The sequence below is a fragment of the Schistocerca piceifrons genome, chromosome 5 (genome assembly GCF_021461385.2).
Source record: "Schistocerca piceifrons isolate TAMUIC-IGC-003096 chromosome 5, iqSchPice1.1, whole genome shotgun sequence".
In the NCBI taxonomy this organism is placed as follows: domain Eukaryota; kingdom Metazoa; phylum Arthropoda; class Insecta; order Orthoptera; family Acrididae; genus Schistocerca; species Schistocerca piceifrons.
In genome coordinates, this window is record NC_060142.1 from 692,108,839 (window position 1) to 692,128,979 (window position 20,141).

The 20,141-nt window shown below is 41.0% G+C and overlaps 1 protein-coding gene across 2 annotated transcripts in view; it reads left to right on the forward strand.

The window, feature by feature from the left end:
* LOC124797930 (PX domain-containing protein kinase-like protein) overlaps nucleotides 1-20,141 on the forward strand; it is a 118,434-nt gene that overhangs the window by 24,316 nt on the left and 73,977 nt on the right. The gene's annotated exons all lie outside the window — the stretch shown is intronic.

Here is a 20,141-nt window from a genome sequence, read left to right on the forward strand (position 1 = left end):
CAAACATCGAATATTACAGAATATACTAACATTACAAGCATAAGAAATTTCGTTAACCTTACAGAAACGATAAATACTAAATAACAAATATTTGCTGGTAGTTGGATTTGAACTGGCAGCCAAAAGCACACCAGCCAGCGACACTAACCACTACTCCACACTGCATGCAACACAGCTCCCTCTCCTGGAGAAATATTGATTCATTGTTCTAGATGTTCTCATTGGAAATCCCTGCAACATTAGGATCTTGTCATTGTTTTGTCACATCCTCTTTGCTGTGATTAACATCGAAGGTAGCCTCTCGCATTGAAGCTTCAAGACCACAAAGCAGGACTTTAGTTCCATTGAGCAAGAAGCCCCTATCGTTGATCTGCATATCAGGACTGTAGTAGGGCTTCCTACAGAGAACATGGATGATGAAGGATCATAATCCTTGACGTTGTATGTGATTTTTGACAAGTGTTGAAAGATACAACATGGCCCAGAGTAACATTTTAGTAACCTTTTTGATAGTCTCACTTTCTGCACAGGTGTAAAAGTCCCTAGCAAGTCTCCTGGGCTGTGTCTCACTGACCAGTGCTTAGCATTACAGTGCTCTCGATCCTTTTCCTGGGTGTCCAAGGACCATAGGTGAGCTAACTGTCTTGTTCCTTTGGTCCTGGTGGTGTGTTTCACATAATCATCCTGAGTATCGTATGGTTTATTGTTTCGACCTCGTGACCATTGAACAGAACAGTGTTATATTTTAATGTTCAGCATCAATGTACATGGAGAGCACATCTGCCAACATCCCATTAAAACATTCTTTGAGACCATTCATCTGTGGTTGGTAGGTAGTTATCATCCTGTGGATGATGTCACATTGTGGAATACCAGTTTCAATAGGAAAACATTTTCATGATTAAAGATCATCATGTGGTGTGTGCCACACTTCAAGATGATGTCTTATGCTAAAAACCTTGCAATTCCTGGAGCCTTGGCAGTTGCCACAACTTTAGTGACAGTGTAGTTGGTGGGGTAGTCAGAGCAATTATTGTCCATCAATTCCCATTCATCTACTTTGACAACCTCCCAAAGAATTTGATTCCAATACAGTGGAATATCACAGCTGCTGGCAGAATTGGTATCAGGTGTTCTGGAGGTAATATGTAGCACATGCTTCCATTGCTGGCATCCCTTACAGTGGTTCACATAGTGTGTAATGGATTGGCAGAGACCTGGTCAGTGATACCTCCTTCTGATTCTGTCCAGAGTCTTCATGAATTCCAGGTATCCAGGTGTTCAAGCATCATGGAAATGCTTCAGGGTTGCTGGTCTTGGATAAGGTGGGACGACAAGCAACTATTTGCACCATAGTGGAACATAGTTCCTACTATACAGTTTTCTGCTTACGAGTGGAATTCCCCTTTGGCTGGGTCTTCCTCCTTCAAGGGTTCTGTGTGGTTTTCAGCAGTGCTGGCTCCTCCAAGCACCAGTGATTGAGAATTCGTCTATGCAACCATTTTCTGCCAAAACATTCCTTGAAAGGCAATCAGCGTCCATAGGTTTGTGTCTGTGTTTGTATACCACTGTGACATCATATTCCTGAGTCCTCGGTGCCCATCTAGCAGTCAACTTGACAGATCAGTCAGCCAGTATTGTGTGTGGTGATCTGTCATAACAGTGGATTGTTTGCTAAATAAATGCAGCTGTACCTTACTGATTGCCCAAACAACTGCAAGGCGCTCATTCTTTCTTGTTGAGCAGTTTGTCTTGGATGTGGAGAGTATTCTGGAAGCATAAGACCTTTTCAGCATCTCCCAAATTTGCACTAGAGCTGCAATTGTCCCATAACTGCTAGCTACAGTGTGAAGTTTAGCCTCTGTGTTCATGTTGTACGATGCTAGGACTGGAAAAGATTGTAGTCCTTCCTTAAGACCAAATAAAGATTTCTGTTGCATCTCATTCCAAGAAAAATTACCATCTTCATGCATTAGTTCTTTTGAGGGACATGCCTTGCCACAGAAATTCTTTGAGTCGCTTGTAGTACGAGCACTTGCTGAGAAAACTTCTTACATCACGAATGTGCCAAGGAGACAGAAAATCTGTGACTGCTCATATTTTCTCTTGAGTGGGACAGAATCCATTGTCATTAAACAGGTACTCCAAGATTTTTATTTCTTTGCCAGTGAAGAGGCTTTTTCCCAAATTGTGTGGAGACCTGCAGTAATAGCACACTTGATCACAGTCGTCAGATAGATGTGATGTGCTTCAAAAGTCTTCATAAAAACAGTGTCAAGCAGATAGCAAATATATAGTGTACATTTAAGTTGTTGAAGCAAGCTGTCCACCGTACACTCGAATGTCACTGGAGCTTTACACAGTCCAAACGGCATAACTTTGGAATCGTAGAGACTGTCAGGTATTACGAAGGTAGTCCTTTCCTGGCCAGCTTCGTCAATCTAAATTTGCCAGTAGCCTGTCTGCTCGTTCGCAGTTGAGGCACACTTTGCTCCTTAAGCAGTCTAGGGCGTCGTCAACATGCTGCAGTGGGTAGAAATTTTTCTTCATGGTTTTTGTCCCCCCCCACCCCACCCCCCACCCACTCACCCCTTCCCGGTTGTTGTTACTTGATGCAGAAATGCCATTCGTTATCCTCCTCCTCAACAAAGGACACGGGAAAGGACCAAGGGCTCTGTGAAGGTTCGATGATTTCATCTTCCAACATCATCTCCACTTCCTCCCGGATTATCTGTCATTCATCCGGTGATACCCAATACAAGTGCAGCTAAAAATTGGTGGATTATCCCCAGTGCTGTTCTGGTGTTTTACCTTGGGCAGCTTGGCCTGTCTTGTCTCCACTCCGGATTTGAAAGAATCTGAAAATTGGTGGAGAATGGCTAACATTCAACAACTTTGTTCCTTGGTCAAGCCCGATCCTCTTGAATGTTCCGATAGTAGCTTGCTCCACTGCACTGTGGAGTTGTAGTGGAGGATGATGATTCATTGATTGCACTGAGCTGCCTATCCTGGACTGGTTTGGTTGTTCCTAGGCAAATACCTTTAAGGAAGAGTTGTGGCTACTCGTGGCAGTTAGTGATCCAGAGTTCTTCTTGACCACCTGCAGTGTTTGTGATTGTTACTGGGGTGCAGCTTTCTTTTGTGAGGCTGAATAACTTTTCATAATCAATGAAAGCTTCTCATTTTAACTGAGCGTCTAGATTGATGACTGGAACTTCTCTTATTGAGGTCTGTGGGATAACAGCAGTTTCAGCAGCAAACAACTGTCCATAACAGTCTTTGTTGTATGTGATTGTTGGAATAGCTCCTCCAGTCTGGAGCTCTATATTCTACTGATGATGACTGCTTGTGATGCCCGTAAGAAGTTCTATCTGAGAATACCATTATAAATGCATTCTGCAATACATGTTCCTGTCAACTTGTATTTCCCATTTGTGACTACCAGCACAACTGGTTTTGTATCATATGGGACATAGTCTTCTATAGCTGTTGACAAGAGACACTTGACATCACAGAAAAAGAAATTATTGAATTGACTAGCACCTGCACAGGATGGCAATCAGTGATGATGTTGACTAAATTTCCAGACTTGTTAGCAACTGTTGTCCATCGAGGATTTGCACCTGTGGCACCTTCATCTCAGTAGATAGTTGCCTCACATAGTTTTTCTGAAGTGTACTAAGCGAGTGGCTGGTACCTCTTTATGGTGACTGGAAGTGGCTGTTGTTTGTAGGAGAGCAACCTCATCCAGGTTACGGTGATGGGCTTTGCCCCACATGTTGACTGCAATCATATACAGTTCACTGGTGTGTATAGAACAATTATGGTGTTTAATGTCTGGTGTCATAGGAGTTGCCTTCAAAAGTTCTTGTAAGCTGTCATCCCATAATTAATTACTACAGTAACAGCTGTTGACATAATTTATTCCATGTCTAACAATGGAAAAAGTGCCTAACTACATCAGACTTACTACTATGATGATACTGACAAATTCTAAAAGTCGTTCACTCTAAAGAAGCCACAGACAAATTTGGCATTCCTATTCTGACAAAATAGCTCCCTCAGTGCACTATTAAACACTTTATTATTCAACTTCGCATGTTTATGACTCTCAGTTCTTTCACAAAATGTACATTTGGCCGAGTCTGCACCACTATTGCCTTGTGCGCTCGCTGGTAACTCACACTGTTCGAATGACATGGAATGCTCTACCTGCCGGAAGAGGCAGGTGACTGCAGCAAGTTCTAGAAGCCAAGGATCACCAGCTAGTGCCTGCTGCTAGGTAGTTTGCTAGCAGGGGTATCAGTCATGGTATTATTACATCCTCCAAAGCGCAAATTTTGTCAAAAATAATAGCTCAAAATCCCATAACGTATACAAATACCCCACCTAGATCAAAAGCCAAAACTAAACACTTAAACACTCGACCCATTGTCTGTGGCTTTGCCACATTTTTCAATAGAGCAGCATGCAACTCATTGGTACACTAAAAATATCACATCAGTTTACAAGTTTGACTTGACTCAAGTTACTGAAATCAAGCACTTATAGATATTAGTGTCAAAATGTTTCTCAATTATGAAACCCTAAATACGACAAAAACTGGATACATGACAAGGTTATAGAAAGTTATAGTAATCTATAAGAAAAAAAGAAAACCTCAGTAATTATGTAGTATCAGATAATTAAAGGTGTGTCTTTGTGAAATTATGTTCCATGAGGTATGTTAAGTGATACAAATTACAAATGATACTGAGTATTTTCAGTATATGTAGTACATCAAATGTAGATAAACAAGTATTCAAAACCTGTTCAGCAAAATTTTAGAAAGATCAAGAGTATGAATAATCAGGATTAGCACATTGTACATGAATGAACATAATTATGTTCCAAGCATAAATATTGGTTTAAATCTACAGTTTATCAAGCAGTCAGTGCCCAGAAATCACCTGAATCGAAGACTAGTCACTTCTGTATTCTTTTCCTTTTAATAAATCTTATTAGAATGTTCCCAAACAAACTATTATAAGTAAACAAGCTTATATAAACAATGATGAATTAGGCATGATGATCTAATTGTGTTTGCTGTAAGAGAAACAAAAGAAAAATCACTTATTAATGCTTTGCACTTTTGTTAACACTGCACTTTGCATACATTCACTTCACTCACTAACACTTGGAAGTTGTACTGGGAAAACTGGTGTGTGAGTAGGTGCAGGTAGTACCCTGCCTTCACTGGACTCATGCCAGTGCCAAACTTCCAACCCATCAGATGTGTGGTATCCAGTAGCAGTGCGGGCACAGTGCAGCAACTGTGTTGTACATTCCGTTGCTCAGTTAGTGGGCCCACTTTTGTGGCTTGTTGATATTTCTGTGTGTGAGCGCCCCCCCCCCCCCCCCCCCCCTCACCCGCCCGCCTCCACCCATGGTAAATGGAGTTGCAGCTGATGCAGTCTTGCTCATTCTTCTAGGCTTTGTGAAACCATTATGACACCAATTCCTGGCACATGACGCATCTCTGTCCACATTGCCAGAGCCCCAAACACTGCAGCTGCTCATATTCTGCAGACCCCCCACCTCCACCAATCATATGACTGATGCATGGAATAGTCAAGAAAGAAATGTCAGATATTGCTTAACCTCGGGGCCTGTGCATGCAACACTAAATTAGTCTACTTTCACTTGCTGTACTACCACAGTTTAACTAAAAGGATTGCTTCACCGACTTCTGCGCAGTCCACTCGCTGTATGGTATGTTCCTAACTTAAACTGGCTTAATACAGCTCAGTCCAACACACTTTTTACCACTATTTCTGTCGCAAAAGCATAGTTATTTTAAAAGTGTCTTTGCCTGGGCCTTGTTGCTGCCGCTTGACGTGAAATTTAATATTTCACAGCTTGCACTTGCTGTCTCTTAGACATGGGAAACAACAGCGGGAAACAACAGCAAAGTAGATCTGATCATGATGGTTTTTTTTTGTTACACGGCCAGTTGTGCAATGTTGTCTTTCTTTCTTTCTTTTTTTCCCGCTTGTTCGTTACCTCGCATATCTTTCCATAGTTTTCTTTTCACTCTCTTCCTCCTTGCGTGTATCACACGTACCCATACCACTCTTTTATGTATGCATTTCCATTTATATTGGTTCCTTTTTGTCATTGTGCTTTCCTTGTGGTGCCACTCAAAGCTTTGTTTGTGTCATTTTCCATATTTGTTCTGCTATATTTTTCTAAACCAAGTACACTCAGAACTGGTGGATTTTGCACCATAACCTTTATTCCTGTATCCTCACTATCTTATGTCAATTTTCAGGGTAGGCCCTTTCCCCATCTAGCTCATTTAGTCACCTCCTAGCAGTTTCCAAATCTCTCTCTCTCCCTCTACCCCTCCCTCTACCCCTCTCCCTCTCACCCCCTCTACCCCCTCTCCCTCTCACCCCCTCTATCCCCTCCTTTCCCTCTCCCCCTCTCCCCCTCTCCCCCTCTCCCCCTCTCCCCCCTCTCCCCCTCTCCCCCTCTCCCCCTCTCCCCCTCTCCCCCTCTCCCCCTCTCCCCCTCTCCCCTCTCCCCCTCTCCCCTCTCCCCCTCTCCCCCTCTCCCCCTCTCCCCCTCTCCCCCTCTCCCCCTCTCCCCCTCTCCCCCTCTCCCCCCTCTCCCCCTCTCCCCCCTCCCCCCCTCCCCCCTCTCCCCCTCTCCCCCTCTCCCCCTCTCCCCCTCTCCCCCTCTCCCCCTCTCCCCCTCTCCCCCTCTCCCCCTCTCCCCCTCTCCCCCTCTCCCCCTCTCCCCTCTCCCCTCTCCCCCCTCCTCCCCCCTCTCCCCCCTCCTCCCCCCTCTCACCCCCTCCTCCCCCCTCTCACCCCCTCTATCCCCTCCTTTCCCCTTCTGCATATTTGGTTCCATAATGTGGCATAGAGCCAAGACATTCTGTATGTAAGAACGTGTTGTTTTCTCCTAAACGGATTGGCTTGCTGGGCTTATTTGAGATTGTAACTGCTTTCTTAGTTGTTGTAACCTTTGATATAGTCGCCAGCATTGGAAGATGGAATTTTAAGCATAGAAGTGTTTCTTGGAACACCCATGAAAGAAATGTCACAAAAACGTTTTGCCACATCCGTGGGAGTGTGCATTTAGGTGTCTGTGTGGTAGTGTGTGTGTATGTGTGTACTTTTGCTAGACAAAGCGCAAGAGTTCGAAAGCTAGTGTAAATACTGCTACCCGTTACATGCGTCTATGCCCCATACATCAGTCTGCTAGTAGTTAGTGGTTGCTTTTTCTTATTTTATGTATTGTTCCGTCCAGGAATTCCCATTATTGTTATAAATATTAAATAAAATTTTTTTACTGGTGATGGTCTTTGAAGTGGTGACCTGCAGCATGCCAGCCAGTGACACTAACTGCTATTCCACTCTGCGTGTGGGACAGATAGGAGAAATACAAAGCGGTACTGCATTTAAATGATTATTCAATATTCCTGAACCATTTTCTGACTACCATAAGAACTAGACAACTCCATGCTCTAAGCTTTCCTTAATTGTTTGTAAAATAGCTACATGGTTTCTGCTAAACATTTCAGAGGCAAAAAATGTTGTATTCGTTCACTGGACTGTCTAAATCTTCATTGAAGTCATGTGCAAAAGACGGAATATACACATTAGGACATACTATGAAAATTGTTATGTAATTCGATAGATAAAAAATCAACTCACCAAGTGGCAGCATGAGGAAACATATAGGTAGGTTAAAGAAATCGGCAAGCTTTGCCAATGGCTCCTTCATCGGAAGGATTGAAGGACAAGGAAGAGGGATGGAGGAAAAGGAATTGTGAGGTTCAGGAAATACAGAGAATTATAAAAATATTGCCCAGAACTCCTGGTGAGGGGAGACTTAACCAATGGAATGAGAAGGAAATACTGATTGTTGGAAACTTCAATGGATGAGATTTAAAAATGGGAGCTTAAAGTTAGAAAGTAGATGAATATGCAAGATAGAGGCTACTGACAAAACAGTGTGCATGAGTTATAAGAGTGGAAAGCTAAGTGCATGGTATGTGGTAGAGGTGAGGGGCAGGGAAAATAGACAGGTCACCAAAGAAAAGACAGAAAACTAAAAGGGAGTGAATAAAGGAATAATTCGTAGGAAGAAAAGCTTAGACCAAAGAAATTAATGTAAATTACGGCTAGGTGCATGATGAGAGCCAAAGGACTGTTGTAATGCCAGTTACCATATGTGGAGTTCTGAGAAATTTGTGTCTGTATAAAGAATCCAGGGGGCACATGTAGAGCACACTTTGCAGCAAGATACTGTATATTGTCAGTATACACCCTCCACCTATGCCCACCTAACCGATAACTTTGTGGTAGTCATGCCATTGCAACAGGGTGAACAGTGTTTACATAACAGCTGGTACATGATATGTCGTTTCTCAAGTGACTCTCCCTTTGACAGTACGTCTTTCGCCATTTAGGGCTGGTACAGGTGGTATAGGGTGTATAGAGCAATTGTTGCAGCGAGAAAGGTCACAAGGGTAGGAGCCATAGGGTAGGGAAATGTGTGCAGTAGGAGGCTATTGTCTGACAAGGAAACTGTGGGGATCTATGGTTGGTGAAAGGCTATTCTAGGTATGGTAGACAAAATGTTGTAGAGAATGGACCTCATCTCAGGGCATGATTTTAGGAAGCCATAGCCTTGTCAAAGTAGCTAATTAATACATTCAAGACCAGGTGAATGCTGAATGACAAGGGGTGTAGTCTTAAGTCGTTTTTTGGAGGGGTCAGCACTACCAGAATTTAATGTGATGGCCCAGGAAATCTGCTTTTGAACTAGGCTGGTAGGGTAATTCTACCCACTGAAGGGTGGTATATTTCTGTTAAGAACCTGCATCAGAACAGATATAATTGCCTTGAATGCCAAGGTTGTACAAGAGAGTATGTTTGACATGGAAAGGATCGTAACTGTCGAAATGTAAGTTATGTTGTTTGTTAGTAGGTTTAATGTGAACAGAAATGTGTAATTGACCTTCTGTGAGAATGACGTCAATATCAAGGAAAGTGACATGGGATTCAGAATAGGTCCAAGTGAAATGTAATTGGGAGAATGTGTTTAGAGATTCCAAGAATTTTAACAGGTCAGCCTTACCATGAGTCTTTACAGCAAAGACATCATCAGTGTGTCGAAACCAAATCAAGCGATGAAGGTTTGTGGATCACAGGAAAGTCCCCTCCAAGTGCCTTGTGAAAATGTTGATATAAGAAGGAGCAGTCCAGGTTTCCATACCTGACTCTGTGATCTGTTTGTATATCTCCCCCTCAAAGGTGAAATAGTTGTTTGATTAAGGTGAACGGGAAGGACGTCATAGGTTAGGAACCAGGTGAGTGCCGATTGAGAAAACATTCTCCAATGACAGGCCATGTACATTTTGGCATTGGTTTAGATGAAGGTGGTATCGGTGGTGACAAGGAAGTTGTATGATGGGAGTGGGGTGGACACAGATTTCAGGCAATCTAGGAAATGGTTGGTGTTTTTAATACAGGAGGGAAGTCTTCATATTATTGTACTGACAGTAGATCAATTTGTATCACTGGGGTGGGATCTTGAGTGCAGTGTTCTCAACTTCTCGTCTAAGGTATCCTCCCCTCCTGAATTATCTGTGTTATCCATGTGTCTCACTTTCAGGACTAAACCAGCATGTAATAATGCTGCTTTGGTGAAGGACCTGCTTCCCTTCTCATGTACTGTCAACTGGAAATATCAGTTTGCAACATACTCCCAATTCATTTTGGACAGCAAACCCGACAGTGAACCCTGCTTTCAACAGTTCCAACCATGATCCCAATTTGATCCATTGCCACTGCCTCAAAACTTATCCCTTACAAGCTTTCCAAGAATTTCTGGCACAATGATTAGCATACTGAACTCGTATTCCATCCTGATTTATGTTTCCCTAATTCGTTTCAGGCAAATGCCGAGATGGTTCCTTTGAAAGGTCACGGCTGACTTCCTTCCTGATCTTTCGTACTCTGATGGGACTTTTGACCTCACTGTTTGGTCCCCTCCCCCCAAATCAACCAACCAATCATGACGTCTTACCTTTCCTCTGAGGAACTCCAAGCTCTTCATTCCCTAAAAACTGATGACTCCATTGTTATCCTCCCAGTTGATTAGGGATCTACCACTGTGGCACTTGAGCAGTGGGAGTAAGTGAGAGTCTGTCCAGCTGTCTGACCACTCTATGTACTGAATCTGCCATCAAGATCCTATCCCTATGATACAAACTGACCTACAGTCACTCCTAAAACAACGGGCCTCTCGCAAGGACTAACATCTCAGTTGCACTTCTTACCCTACCCAAACCATTCACTCCCACCTCCCACTTTCTACCTTCTTCCTAAGATCCACAAACCCAGTCCCTCTGGCTGTCCCATAGTTTCTGGCTTCAGAGTATCAACTGAAAGTATATCTTCCTTAGTTGATCAACACTGCAACCTATATACAGAGGTGTTATGGATGGCAACCATTTCCTAGATCTTCCTCAATCTGTGCCTGTCCTGCTCCCACACACATCTTGCCTGTCACCATTGATGACACCTCGCGCTATGCTAACACCTTCCTCATTCCATCCTTCCTGTTCACTTTAATCAGCTTTATACTTACCAATAACTACTTTATCTTTGCGGAGCAGACATACAAACAGATCCAAATAAAAAGAAAGGATCAGTTAAAAACCAACCAAAGCTGAAGAGTATCGGATTAAAACCTTTGGATTGCTAATCACCGTCGTTTCCCTATGGCGAAAGCCATGTTGCAGGTGCTGATGTCCCCTTGGAGAAACCAAATAGCCCTGGACTGGTGTTAATTATTAACACTTGCCACACCACACCCATTCCAGTCTCCAGCAGCTCTCAGGGAGCAGCTGTTGTCCTCCATGTGCCAATGAAATTCGCCATATGCCCATTGTGTTTCCCTCTCATTATACACTTGATAAACAGGTTCTCTTAGGCTGCTTGAAGCAACACCTACACACATTGCTATTTAATGGAGAATTTTAATGCCTATCATGTGCTTTGGGTTTCCATCAACACTTTCCACAGGGATTGAGTTCTCGGGAACTGCACTGTACCAAAGGACACCACAGTTGGAGGCTGTCAAAAAGGGTATGGAGCAGAACAAACTGGATGCTGTATAGCCAATTAACAAGATAATATACAGCATCCAGAACTGGATGGATCATGCTACAAATGTAATCTACCATGGGGCTGAGACAGTCATACCAAAGACCACGGAACATTCTAATAAGCAATCTGTCTCCTGCTGGAACAACGAATTCTGCACTGTGACCACAGATAGGTGAGCCACAGTGCCAAAGTTCAAGGCTAGATCATTAGAAGAGAACCTATTAGCCTTTCTGTTTGCAATGACAGAAGCACAGTGAACATTTAATTAGTCCTGAAAATGTCATGACAAGAGATCCTGAATTCCATTAGTCATTCCACAACAGCCACAAGAGCCACAACAGCCACAAGAGTCTCTGATAGAGGCAGACCGTCATCTGCCTCTGCCATAATGAGTAATGAGACTATTTTATATAGTCCAGCTGACATAACACATGAAATGGCTAATTATCTCTTTAATGTAACATTTAATGCAACAAAGACTCCACACTCCTGGCTGCACTGAAGGAAGCTGCTAAGATGCCCCAGATGGAATTCAGTTCAGAAAAACAAGAAGAGTATGAAAGCCCCATCTATATGTGGGAATGGGAAAAAGTCATGTCTTTTGCTGAGGATGAAGACCCAGTAGCATATTGTAAATAAACCCGTCATCTGTCCGTCATCAGAGCATTTGTGGCATTGCATGTCATCGCACTTGCAGTTGTGACCACAATCTGTGCACTCTTAGTGATGTAAAGTTCATGAGACAAATTGCATGACATATAGCTCCATAGATTTTCTTGGAAACTTTTAGTGGCAGACCAAGTTTAATTTTCCAAACTACTAACCTATTAAATTGGTCAGATAGTGGGCACCAGCCTCACTTTGACCTGTGAGACAGGGTTAATCTTTCTTCTAATCCAAAGTCACAATAAAATCCTTTGCTTTCATAAAGATTCTCTGATACAACCACTGGGCTGGAAAACGTACACCGCAAACAGTTGTACACCATCTCCTGTTGACTCCTAACTACTCCCACCAATGGTCTCCAGAAAGATAAAACTGGAATACAGTCAGTCAACAGATTGTCACACAAAACACCACTCTTTCCATGGAAACAAGTGTCATCTTTCTACCTCAGTTAAACCTGGTCGAGTCCTATTCATTTATTTAACACCACCATGTAGGTACTTGGCTCCACAACCTAATTTGAGGCCTCTGGCTACGGAGGAAGTGAAACTAGGGAGTCCGTTCTGCCCCACCTTGTAGGTAACTGTCTTCTTCACATGTAAATCTGTATGAAGCCACCCATCACAGGCACCATTGTAGCGTAATTGCAAGGTAGGCAGTCTGTTGTAACATATTTTCAACACATCAAATACAGATACACATGAGGAGGACTAAAGCTAAAAGCAGAAAAACAAGACATGGTTTTCTTCTCCCTCCTGTTCATGATACCTTGTAAAACTACCTATAAATACAATCAGTGTGGTCTGAACCATTCAGAATTGAAAAACAGATAAAATTTACAATAAATGACTGTATGACATAAAGGCCTTGTGTCAAATAAAACAGTTTGATTAGCTATGTAAAGAACAGTAGGCCTTATCGAAGGACAGCCATGTAATTTAAGCACCGCTAACCACTGTAACACATGGTAAAAGACATGAAATGTTGTGCTATAGTCACTGTATGGAGCAACAGTGCAACAACTGTACTATATATATTCTTAGCAGATCATACTGATACCGCAATATAACTAACACCAGTAATTCCAGTATAGTGGAAACGCAATGCACATGGTAAATTATTTCACTGTGTGATAGTGACAAACAACATGGGAATTATTTGACAAACAGTAATAGGAGCTAGTACAACAGTCCCACCTGTAGTTGTAACCATAGGTAACCAGAATTGGGAAACATTACAGCAAATTAATACCAATATTGTATGTCATTTAACACAAACTAAAAATTATAAGCAGTGATCAAAAAGTTTCCGTTTGAGGGCCTTGTTGCAGCATATATGCAATGTAGCAGGACTCCGATGTGGGTATTTAAGTACCATCTGTCCCCTCCACCCCCACCCCTCCTCTCTCTCTCTCTCTCTCTCTCTCTCTCTCTCTCTCTCTCTCTCTCTCTCTCTCTCTCTCTTCGATGTGCATGCTGTAAATGCAGAAATGTGAACTATGATGATATTGTTACCAAATGTGTCTTAGCGAGACCAATATGCTGTTGTTCTTTTCTGGGATGCTTCAGGACAAATGCCAGTTGACAACCATCGGAGAATTAAAAAATATGTGTGGAGCAGCATGTCTGTCAAAAGACAGCTGCGACATGTGCAGCTTCTGCTGCTTTGTAACAACACACGTCTCAATATGGCAGCACTTGAGGGAGACACTGGAGCACCTTCTATGTTGCCCCGATTTTTCCTCAGGTGATTGTCTCGCTTTTGGTCCCTTAAAAAAGGCCTTGAAGGTCAGTGATTCCTGTCAGTCAAGGATGTGCAGTAGGCAGTTAATAGACCTACAGGCTTCTTCACACAGCAGGACACAGTATTTTATCAAAGGGGTACCTTCAACCTGGTGCACCGGTGGGATGATTGCCTCAGTGCTCAAGGTGATTTTACCTAATTGTCGTACCGATTCTAAACTTCATGACCTTCGACGGAAACTTTTTGATCGCTATTTATAGTAACTTACACAGATAGAATAATTTCAAATATTGTAGTCTGTGAATGATATTAATGACATTGTACAAAAGTCAGTCATATGAAACATTTAAAAAGTATTTTATGTCATACCAAATGTTGCCTATCGTAAACATGGAATGTACGTGATGTAAAACCTAATGTAGGGAAGAACAATTGGCTCACCTGTGATAACCTCCATAATATAGAAAATAGAATGACATTCACATGTAATAAATACGTCTCCCATCAGTTCCTCATAGGAGGTGGCTAACAGGAAACTGGCTGGTGATACCCAATGAAACAGTCAAATGCTGTTTGCACTAACATTAACTGAAAGACGTTATTTGTCATATCATAAGATAAATCACAAAGTATATAAATGCAGTAAAATGGCATCAGAGGTGCCCTTAGAGTAACCTAATGGAAAAGAAATCCCCAAAATTACTGATGTGAAATGAATGAATAACAAAAAAATGCAACATTAAGAACACAAGCATCTTTAAGAAATGTTTACAAGACATTAAGATATCAATAATCAAATACTGAGTGTGTGAAAAAAAAAAAACTGTCTGTGTAGATTAAACCCATATAGTGTGATAAAGTTTTACACAGTTTAGGACTACAGCCTTGCATGTTGACAAGCATTATAACAGCATTTATCTTACAAAACCAAACCTTTTTACATATATTGAAAAATTGGATAAAATTTAAGAAATAACACAAAGGCCATGGTAAATAACTAGTAAGGGTCATCTGTCATTTAGAAAGGATAATATCATAACCTACATAAATATAAATACAAAGCTGCTTCAGTCATAGTAAGGTAAAAGTGGGAGTAAGGCCAAAGGAACAATAATTGTATTAGATCTAACTGAAGAGTCGGACCGATGACCTTAGCAGTCTGGTCCCTTTAATCCCACAAACCAACCAAACTAACTGAAGAGTTACGTCAAAGAACTAATTTTGTGAAAAATTTTTGTGAAATTGGCAAATCTTTGAAACACTTGAAATTGGTATGACAAAATCTTCTGCACCATTTTTCAAGTACTATTGGTATTAATTCGCTTTAATGTCCCCTAATTTTGTTCCCTTATGGTTACGACGAAAGATGATAATCATGCTAGCTCTTATTACTGTTTGGCAAATAATGTTCCTGTTGTTTGGCAATTTCACTACTGCTGTTGTTGTTGTTGTTGTTGTTGTTGTTGTTGTGGTCTTCAGTCCTGAGACTGGTTTGACACAGCTCTCCATGCTGCTCTATCCTGTACAAGCTTCTTCATCTCCCAGTACTTACTGCAACCTACATCCTTCAGAATCTGCTTAGTGTATTGATCTCTTGGTCTCCATCTACGATTTCTACCCTCCACGCTGCCCTCCAATGCTAAATTTGTGATCCCTTGATGCCTCAAAACATGTCCTACCAACCGATCCCTTCTTCTAGTCAAGTTGTGCCACAAACTTCTCTTCTCCCCAATCCTATTCAATACCTCCTCATTAGTTACGTGATCTACCCACCTTATCTTCAGCATTCTTCTGTAGCACCACATTTCAAAAGCTTCTATTCTCTTGTCCAAACTATTTATCGTCCATGTTTCACTTCCATACGTGGCTACACTCCATACAAATATTTTCAGAAACGACTTCCTGACACTTAAATCTATTCTCGATGTTTACCAATTTTTCTTCTTCAGAAACGCTTCCTTGCCATTGCAGTCTACGTTTTATATCATCTCTACTTCGACCATCATCAGTTATTTTGCTCCCCAAGTAGCAAAATTCCTTTACTACTTTAAGTGTCTCATTTGCTAATCTAATTCCCTTAGCATCACCTGAGTTAACTCGACTACATTCTGTTATCCACGTTTTGCTTTTGTTGATGTTCATCTTATATCCTCGTTTCAAGACACTGTCCATTCCGTTCAACTGCTCTTCCAAGTCCTTTGCTGTCTCTGACAGAATTACAATGTCATCGGCGAACCTCAAAAGATTTTATTTCTTCTTCATGGATTTTAATACCTATTCTGAATTTTTCTATTGTTTCCTTTACTGCTTGCTCAGTATACAGATTGAATAACATCGGGGACAGGCTACAACCCTGTCTCACTCCCTTCCCAACCGCTGCCTCCCTTTCATGCCCCTCGACTCTTATAACTGCCAACAGGTTTCTGTACAAATTGTAAATAGCCTTTCGCTCCCTGTATTTTACCCCTGCCACCTTTAGAATCTCAAAGAGAGTATTCCAGTCAACATTGTCAAAAAGCTTTCTCTAAGTCTACAAATGCTAGAAACATAGGTTTGCCTTTCCTTAATCTTTCTCTCTAAGATAAGTCGTAAGGTCAGTATTGCCTCACGTGTTCCAACATTTCTACGGAATCCAAACTGATCTTCCCCGAGGTCAGCTTCTACCACATTTTCCATTCGTCTGTAAAGAATTCGCGTTAGTATTTTGCAGCTGTGACTTATTAAACTGATAGTTCGGTAATTTTCGCATCTGTCAACACCTGCTTTCTTTGGGATTGGAATTATTATATTCTTCTTGAAGTCTGAGGGTATTTCGCCTGTCTCATACATCTTGCTCAGCAGATGGTAGAGTTTTGTCAGGACTGGCTCTCCCAAGGCCGTCATTAGTTCTAATGGAATGTTATCTACTCCCGGGGGCTTGTTTCGACTCAGGTCTTTCAGTGCTCTGTCAAACTCTTCACGCAGTATCGTATCTCCCATTTCATCTTCATCTACATCCTCTTCCATTTTCATAATATTGTCCTCAAGTACATCGCCCTTGTATAGACTCTCTATATACTCCTTCCACCTTTCTGCTTTCTGTTCTTTGCTTAGAACTGGGTTTCCATCTGAGCTCTTGATATTCATACAAGTGGTTCTCTTTTCTCCAAAGGTCTCTTTAATTTTCCTGTAGGCAGTAGCTATCATACCCCTAGTGAGATAAGCCTCTACATCATTACGTTTGTCCTCTAGCCATCCCTACTCAGCCATTTTGCACTTCCTGTTGATCTCATTTTTGAGACGTTTGTATTCCTTTTTGCCTGCTTCATTTACTGCATTTTTATATTTTCTCCTCTCATCAATTAAATTCAATATTTCTTCTGTTACCCAAGGATTTCTACTAGCCCTCGTCTTCTTACCTACTTGATCCTGTGCTACCTTCACTACTTCATCCCTCAGAGCTACCCATTTTTCTTCTACTGTATTTCTTTCCCTCATTCGTGTCAATTGTTCACTATCATCACTGTGCTCCCACTGTGTTATTTGACTATCTTCTGACTTTGATATGTATGACTCAATTGTTGTTAGATTTTGTGTGTTTATTTTGATATATATATTATGTACATAAGAGTATATGTATTTGTACCAACCTGATGCAGTGCGGGATGATGCCACATTTTGCTTACGATGCCAAAGTCAAAAAAGGAGGATACATTTCTTTCTTGTTTTATGAGGGTCGTTCAATAAGTAATGCGACACATTATTTTTTTCTTTCTTTCTTGTTTTTTCTTTCTTTCTTGTTCTTTCTTGTTTTTTCTTTCTTTCTTGTTCTTTCTTGTTTTTTTCTTTCTTTCTTGTTTTTTTCTTTCTTTCTTGTTTTTTTTTTCTTTCTTTCTTGTTTTTTTCTTTCTTTCTTGTTTTTTTCTTTCTTTCTTGTTTTTTTTTCTTTCTTTCTTGTTTTTTTTCTTTCTTTCTTGTTTTTTCCTTTCTTTCTTGTTTTTTCCTTTCTTTCTTGTTTTTTCCTTTCTTTCTTGTTTCTTTCTTTCTTTCTTGTTTCTTTCTTTCTTTCTTGTTTCTTTCTTTCTTTCTTGTTTCTTTCTTTCTTTCTTGTTTCTTTCTTTCTTTCTTGTTTTTTTTTTTTTTTTTTCTTGGCCAATGTCAGGTGAAAGAATGCAGAATTTGTTGCGGGACTTTGTGCAATATTCCTGCTTCAGCCCCTGTAGTTTCACAAAGTTTTGTTAGGTGGTTGCACTATGCATACCCTTCAAAATGGTGTCTGTAATGGAAGTGCGTTTCAAGGAGAGGCAATCGACGGATCACAATAAAATACCACACTGCACAACTGGAGTTCTGTGTTGGTAGTGCTGACACACTAGTCCAACAGATGGGGTACATAAATGTGTGTGGCTTCCTTGCCACAGAAGAGCATCAAAAGCAATGAGTTTGGTCCAATGAAGTATTCACTTTGTGGGAAGCAGTAAGTGGTTGATAGGGAGGTTATTTATATTGCAAGACATTGGCTCTGACGCCAACCAATAGAATGGTACCATGTGGGCATACAGGCTCTCCCAGTAAGGTGGCATAAGCCCATCATGTTGAACAGAGACTATGTTGAAAAATAGGGCTTTGTAGCGAAAAGAGTGGGAAATAATATGTTGTAATAGAATCCTAAATAAAACCAACCTGCTTTCAGAAAAAAGAAATTGTTGCATTACTTATTGATGCTCCTTGTACTGTAATAAAAGTGACTTGGTAGTTACATAGTTGTAATTTTTATTATTCAGTTTTTTTTTTTTTTTTTTTTTTTTTTTGATCGGTTGCTCAACATAAGTTTTTTAATTATTATCTTCGTAAATTTAATATAGTTGAATTGACAAAAATCCTATTCACCCAGCAGGGGCAGGAGAAAACACATAAAAGTTAAAATGTACAAGCTTTCAAAGGAAGAAGAATGAAGGCGAAAGGCTAGAGATGTTAAGGAAATACGGAGAATCAGGGAAAAGTTGCCTAGAACACTGGATCAGGGGAGGCTTCATAGATGGGATGAGAAGGAAAGAATGATTGTTGGGGGTTCTGCACCAGTCCATATTTGGAAACCTGAGAGCTTAAAGGATGAAGATAGGTTAAGACTTCCCCAGTGTTCTTTCCTGCCACCACCTATACCAGCCCTGTAACTGGCAAAACATGTGCTATCAAAGGGAAAGCCACATGTGAAGCAGCACATGTTGTGTACCGGTTGTTACATAAACACTATTCGACCTCCTGCATCGATATGACTATTACCAAGTTATCACACTCAAGTTTTAACTGTCAACCACTTCCTGATGGAATGTCCATTTCTTAACTGTTTATGTTCTCATTTGGGTTTGCCATCTGAGTTATTGGCCGTTTTAGCAAATGACACGCTGTCTGTTGACTGCGTCTTACTTTTTACCTGCGAAAGCAATATGGCAAAGGCCATTTAATTTTTAGTTTTGGACCTTCGCTTCCGTATGCTGTTTTTTTTAGCCCTTTTCCATGTGTCTGTTTTTAGCTGTCTTATATTATGTCAATTGGGACTGATGCATAGTCATTTTTTTAACTCCTCTCTGTCTTTGTGTTCTATAGTTTTGACTTTGGTGCATATGACCCCAGTTATTTGTGCACCCTGAAGCGAAACTAAACCAAACCAAGTTTTCACTTAGGATGAATGGGCATAGGCAGAGGGAGTATACTGTGACACACAATATCCTGTTGCAGAGCATGCTTTGCGACATGAAAATTACGACCTTGGTGACTGTTGCACCACACATGCCATCTTGATTCTTTCCCTGACAGGAGTTTCTCAGAACTCCGCAGATGGGAACTGGCGTTACAATATGTCCTTGCTTTTTGCTATCCACCTAGCTTTACTTGATAAATGTAAATTTATCGGTCTAATAATTTCTTCTCCATAACTGTTCTGTTCTCAATTCCCTTTTAGTTTTCTACATATTTTATTTTCTGATATATCTGTCTTTCCCTGTTCCCCAGCTCTGCCACTTAGCTTTCCTCTCTTAACTCTTGCTTAGTGTTTTGTCAGTAATATCTGTCTTGATTATTAATTTTCTTCCACGACTAAGCTCTCATCTTTTCAAATCTCATCTGATGCAGCCCCCAAAAATCAACTAAGCTCTCATCTTTTCAAATCTCATCTGATGCAGCCCCCAAAAATCAGTCTTTCCTTCTCATTCCATTCTATAAGTCTCCTTACTTACTTTCCCGAATTCTCTGGATTTCCTAAACCTCGCCACACCTTTTTCCTTCATCCCTCTTCCTTCCCCTTCAACTCTTTTGCCAAAAGGAGGGCCTAATGGGTTCGAAAGCTTGTACATTTTGTTAACTTGAGTGTGTTTTCTCCTGCCCCTGCTGGGTGAATAGATTTTTTTATATAGCCAGTTATATTTTCAAAAATCAATTATTTTTGTTGATATCGCTTTGTGAATTGTTTGATAATGATTTACCTTGTAGTTACTACATATTAAGTGGTGGTTTTATATTGCAAAAAACTATTCAATAGCCAAGCTTGCATAAAATATGTCTTTATTTAAGACAACCCGTTTCAAC